The 6068-nt window shown below is 42.4% G+C and overlaps 1 protein-coding gene across 1 annotated transcript in view; it reads right to left on the bottom strand.

Moving 5' to 3' along the window:
• KBTBD2 (kelch repeat and BTB (POZ) domain containing 2) overlaps positions 1 to 5218 on the bottom strand; it is a 14807-nt gene extending 9589 nt beyond the window's left edge. The window contains exon 1 of the mRNA XM_006757216.2: positions 5172 to 5218. The gene's annotated coding sequence lies outside the window, so the exon portion shown is untranslated. The remainder of the gene's footprint in view (positions 1 to 5171) is intronic.
• Positions 5219 to 6068: the final 850 nt, after the last annotated feature.

The following is a 6068-nucleotide window of genomic DNA, read 5'->3' as shown; positions in this document are numbered from 1 at the left end:
CTAAATGCCCTAAAACATTTCACAGTTTGTACTATATTACTTAACTATTAATGATCTGACGCATTATACAAATTTTCCTTTTAATAAGTATATTGTCATATCACTGAATTATATTAAAATTTGCTTCAAAATAAGTGCTACATCCTATTATCTGTAGACGTTAGCATCCTCAGAGTAATTTTCAGGTATCAAGGAAATTGTTTACTTAATCTTCTATTATAAATTAATGGCTACTGAATTCTAACTTTATAAATGTTTATTGAGTTCTCTAGTAAGTGCTGGTCATTGAACTATAAGTAATCAGGCTGAGTGGCCAACCACTGGTGCATTTATTCTTAGTATAGACTACAGCCAAAACCATGACTGTCCCTTAAAAACAGGGTGTTTTAAAACAAAACTAGACAAACTAAATAGCCAAAAGAAGTGAATAGGTAAATAATAAGCAAGCCAAGTTGGGTATAAGAAACATTTTTCTTGAAATCTAGCTGTTTTGATCTTTCATTTCCAAACTTTTGACAGAGGTAAGAAAGTTTATTCTTTACCATAAGACAAATTGTACGAGCAAAGGAGGTAGCTGGCACCTGGCCACACTGCAGAGGAAGGAAAAATTTATTGAACACCTACTGAATTTATTAATATATGCAAATGATTATCTAATTTTAAAAAAAACTTTCAAAAGGAGTACTATCCTGTTCTCATTACAAAGACAAAATATTTTAGGCTTTGTAAGCCACAAAGTATCTGTCCCAAATACTTAACTCTGTTGCTATAGCCTGCAAAAAGCAATAGACGATATTTAAACAAATGGACATGATTATTTCACTAAAACTTTATCTACAGGCCACATATACCAATCTCTGCTGTCAGACTGTTTCTTGATTAAATATTAAAAATCACTGACAATGAGTTATCTGGCTATCCTGTCCATTCCTTAGGTTTGTTCCTATTGTCTGAACTGCCCCCTCAAATGGTGTGATACATGCTCATACATATTATACTAAAGTAAATACATCCGTGTATTTGTATTTTCATTTTCAGCATTGCCAAGGTACTATGGGAAATTAAAGTAACAAAAAGTAGAAATTACAAAATTACTTAAAAGCAAAAAAAATTGTTTTTCTTATGTTTTCCCTTCAGATTGCAAAAACAAGGAAAAAGCACAAAATTTAAGTGCCTCAAAGTTGAATATAATTCTTTATCTAACCTGTATATAGTTCACTTTTCTTTTCAACTGAAACATTTTAACATCTCACACCTAATCACACAACTGCTTTCCTCACCTACTATATGTTAAATACTTTTTGTATTTAGTACGAACAAGATGTCCCTTTTTTAAAACCTCTAATAAAGGTTTTAAAAAAGGGACATTCCTCTCCAAGAGAATATGTTGAAAAAACCCACAATGAGAAAAAAAACGATTGTAGCCAGAAACACTTAAATTACTTTTCATTTTTATCAACTACAATATCTGCAAATGTATGTAATGTTATGAAATGAAAGAAGGGGCAGAGATTGGGAAATCACTGTTGCAGGCTACAATTCCTGATTATTAGGAAACTCTTACGTTTAGAGCAGCTCATTAGAACATATTTCATAGTGAAAAATGTCAACTAGAGTAAGAATAAGAAATAGGAGTCATACAAACATAATATAATGAAATTCAGGAACTAATAAAGTATAATGTACTTTGACATAAAAGTTAGGTTCTAATATACTTTGTCTAAACTTCCCAGGTTCTAATGAGTGAAATTTCACTACACAAAATAATTTCAAACCAAACATTGTTATTAAATGATCATTAGGATTAAATTAGTCAGTAATCCATAGTAATATATATATAATTCTACTTAAAAACCTGAAACACCTCTTAGGGAAAATTACTGCAGCTGGTTTTTCTCCTTTAAATAATCAATGAGACTGTTCAGCAGTTAACTGAGCTGTGTATGTTAAAAAAAAGGAAGGATAAAAAAATGAGAAGAAGGATGCAAACAAGGACTGCACAGAAATTACAGGGCAGGGACAACACAGTGATAGAGAGAAGGGCTCACAATGGGCTACAGGTCATCACCTGTACAGAAGCACCTCCAAGTTGTGTATTACTAACCTAGATGGTGCTGCATCTTCCATTGCTACCACTGTCAACCCAGAAGACTGAAAACTTCTATTGGAAAGAACCCAAGGCTTTCTGGATGTTAAATATTGCCAAAAAATTAAGAGCAAAAACTGTGAGGCCAAATTACGTGAACTGAAAGCCCAATTGGCAACTTACCGGTTGTGTGACCTTTTTAAAGTTATTTACTTTCTGTGATGTAAAATGAGGGATAAAAATAAGCTCTTCTCAATGAATTAAGGATTAAATGAGTTTTATAAGGAGGCTGGAGGAGTGGCTCACACACAGCACTACTATATACATATATACAATTGTATGTTTTTTATTGATGCATCATTGATGAAGCTTTTTGTAGCCTTTTCCCAACTCCTGAATCTCCACACCAGTACCAGGTCTGGGGGTCCCAATTACAACGTCTCGGCACTTAAACACGGATCTCATTTCACCCTGGGTGAACGGTATTTTAGATAAGAGAAGTTCAAAGTTTTTAGGGAGTATTTTTGATGGTACAGATCATGAAACAAACTAATTCAACAAAGACTAATCCTGAGAAGGCTGGTGCCAGAACAGAAAAAGGAAATGAGGGCCAGGGAGGCACCAGTCATAAAACAAGCCTTTCCTCACTTCAATGAGGAGACAGGCCTCTCTTGAGGGAGAACAAAAGACTGGTGCCAGAAATAGTTTGCTTTCAAGTTATCAAAACAACCCTCACAGTTGAGAATGCTGGAAGACTTAGTCTTTGAAAAAAACTACACAGAGTTTTTTGGAGTTGTGACAAACACCAATTAAGAAACAAACACTTACCAAGTTTGATAAATTTCAGGACAGTGTCCCCTACTCTAATCAAATTCAGAGCTTAGGTCTATTCCCATGTTCCTCCTTTCCAACCACACTGGAAAGACTACATGGCTCCATCAAGTAAACTATGCTCAGAACTCTAAGTAAATTCAGGTCACACGTTGAATAAATTATACTTTTAAAAAATTAAATAAGAACATAAAGGAGGCGCCATCTATGACAGAATAATTATGGGTGGTAGGTCTTTTTATTTTTGATATTACTTTTTTTCTCTCAGTTCTGCACGGTGATTAAAGAAAGCTTTAGCTAAATTTCGCTAAAGCGAAATTGACCCTAACTTTTTCACTGGGATTTCATTTTCCACCAAATCAATGATCTTTTCAATCACAATAGCAGAAGAAAGTATCTCCCAGCTATACAAACATACTCATGAGGTCACTAGGGGCATAGCCACTTAATGATTACAACTGATGCTTCTCAATTTCTTTAAAAAATAAAGGGCAAACTGAGGAATGTTCTGCCTACCATGGAAGCTACTGCATGCAACCACGTGTCAGCGGTGTGGGAGTAGAGAAAGGGGAAAAAATTTACAGCACCTCTCATAAAATGATTGTATTTTCTCCAAATCTCTTATAATAATCCCTTCTTCCAACAAAAAGGAATCTAGGTACTGCAAATACCTGGCAAGGGAACCAGGAGTAACCTTCATATACTTTTAAAAATTATTTGAAATCAATCTGTCACTTCAAATATTGAGTTATTTAAATATGGATGTGAGGGCGATCTGGCTGCGACATCTGTCACCCCATTGATCGCCAGGGTTGATTCGGCTGATCTGGCTGGCTAGGCGGGGGTCCCCCCCCCCCCCCCCCCAGAGGACCGGTCTTCGGTCAAGGGTATACGAGTAGCTGCGCTCCCCTGCTAGAACCTCCAAACAAGCTCTCAAATATTAGTTGCTCTATTCAAATGCCACACAACTGAAAATGATAAGACTGAGATATAATAAAGGACTTTGGCATTTTCATTCATGTACTTTATGACAGCAGGATCAATCTTTTTTTCCTGGTCTTAGCAATGTGGCCAAGGAGAAAAACAACTCTTTTCTAAATGTGTGAAATAAAGCTGCATTCCAGTTTCCAGGAACTGACCATCCACCTTAAACTCATGCATTGTTCTATGTTTGGATGGTATGAAACACCTCATTATTTCCATTAACCAAGAGAAAGAAAACCTATGGAAGAGTATAGACTTAAGTCCTATGACACCTCTATTCCCACCTGTAAATAACTAACGCTCACATTTTGTGCTAATGCTTCCGATGAGAGCAAAAGGGTAGAAGAGTTACAGCATGCACAACTCTTCCTACAAAACTGGACGGAGGAAACAGCAGCAACAGCAGCGTGTGTACAAGTGTGGACTCCGATGCGTGTTCCCCAGCGCGGCGCGAGTCCTGGCGAGTTTACCGACCAGCGTACGGACCAGCGACCACCTCTGGAGGACCTCAGGGCCCCACCGAAAAGGCCTTCAAAAAGCACTAGACAGACCAACGAAGGGTCAAAGTGAAGAAGCCAGCTTCACACTAGGTCGCAGGCGGATGGAAAGAAAAACAGAATTCCACATCATCGAGACTGGACAAGGATGGCCCGGTTTTACTTTTCAATGGACTTTTTAGGCCATAGAAAAAGTCCTGAAACAACGTCAGGGGGGAAAAAAAGCCCTTACGGAAAGGCCATTTACCTAAAACACGATCACCACTCAGAGGAAAGAAACACACAAACCGGCAGCCTGCTAACTAGGAGGAAAGGCACTTTTGGTGAGACCCCGCCGCCGATGGGGTTGTTTCCGGATGCCGGGGCGCTCGGGAGCCAGACAGACGGACAGACACAGAGTCCTCCGAAATGGCCAGCACGTGACCCGCCCTGCAGCCTGCGCTCCTCCACGGCCCCGTGATGCAGCCGCTTCCCACCCGCAGACCCGGCACGCGCCGCGTTTCCCTCCGGATTGTTGTTGTTCCACTCGGAGGGGCCACCACGGCGGCGGACGATGCCAGAGACCTGCGCCCCCGGGGCCTACGTTCCTCCCCTTGGGCCAGCTATAAAGGCCTCTTGGACTGCTCAGCCAAATACAAAGAAACGAACTCAAAACAACTACTCATCCACGAGTGGGTCGCCTTCCACTCCACGGTTTCTCAATCCAGCGCGAGAGGGCGGTCGGTGGTCGAGTTCCAGTGAGTTACCCATTTCGGCCTAAAGTAAACACGTACACGACTCCCCGTCTCAAAGGGCAGCGCCTGCTTTCTCCCTGAACAATCGCTAGCGGCTCACAAGGTGGCGGCCCCCGCCCCCCGGGCGCCCGGGGCTGGTCCGACTGGGGTTCCGGCGGAGGGCGCCTAGCGGTTACCCGGGTGGAAGGAGAGGCCCGAGGGTCTTGCTGCTGGGAAATCCGGGGAGCGAGGCGGCGGAGTGTACGCCGTGGGCCGTTTTCAGCCGTTGACATGTGGGAACTTGCAGGGTGGGTCGGGGACCGACAACCAGACTCCACCGGTCTCGGGGACCATGGGGGAGGCGGGCGGCTGCTCAGCGGGCTTTGTCCCTTCAGCCCCTTCTCGCCAAACACGCCCTCAACTGCCCAGAGCGCATTCGTGTCCCGGTCTCAAACCAAAGGTACCGGTACCAGTCCGCGCAGCCGGGGAGGGAACCGTTGGGGTGCGGAGGGGAGCCTGTCTGCGTGCTAAGCTTCCAGATCAGTGGTTCTCAACCTTCCTGATGCCGCGACACTTTAATACAGTTCCTCATGTGGTGATGACCCCCAATGTTATTGTTACAAGATTGCACATAAAGCATAGTGATTAATCACAAAAACCAATATGTAATTATATATGTGTTTTCCGATGGTCTTAGGCGACCCCTGTGAAAGGGGCGTTGGGTCCCCAAAGCGGTCGCGACCCACAGGTTGAGAACCGCTGTTCCAGATGGTTTTGTGCCGCATTGCGCACCGCTAGCTGCCCGCTCCCTGTCCCCAGCAAGTTCCAAGCAGCGCCGTCAGCTCTGCCATGCAACGCCCAGCCTTAGTAGCAGCCAAAGGCTGTGGCCCGCGCTGGTTTGGTGAACTTGGCACAGTTTGTTCTCGCATTTGATGCAAGTTATTTATGGATCCGACA

Source organism: Myotis davidii, unplaced genomic scaffold (genome assembly GCF_000327345.1).
Source record: "Myotis davidii unplaced genomic scaffold, ASM32734v1 scaffold573, whole genome shotgun sequence".
Classification (NCBI taxonomy): domain Eukaryota; kingdom Metazoa; phylum Chordata; class Mammalia; order Chiroptera; family Vespertilionidae; genus Myotis; species Myotis davidii.
Note: the sequence above shows the minus strand (reverse complement) of the source record. Positions and strands in the feature narration are given on the sequence as shown.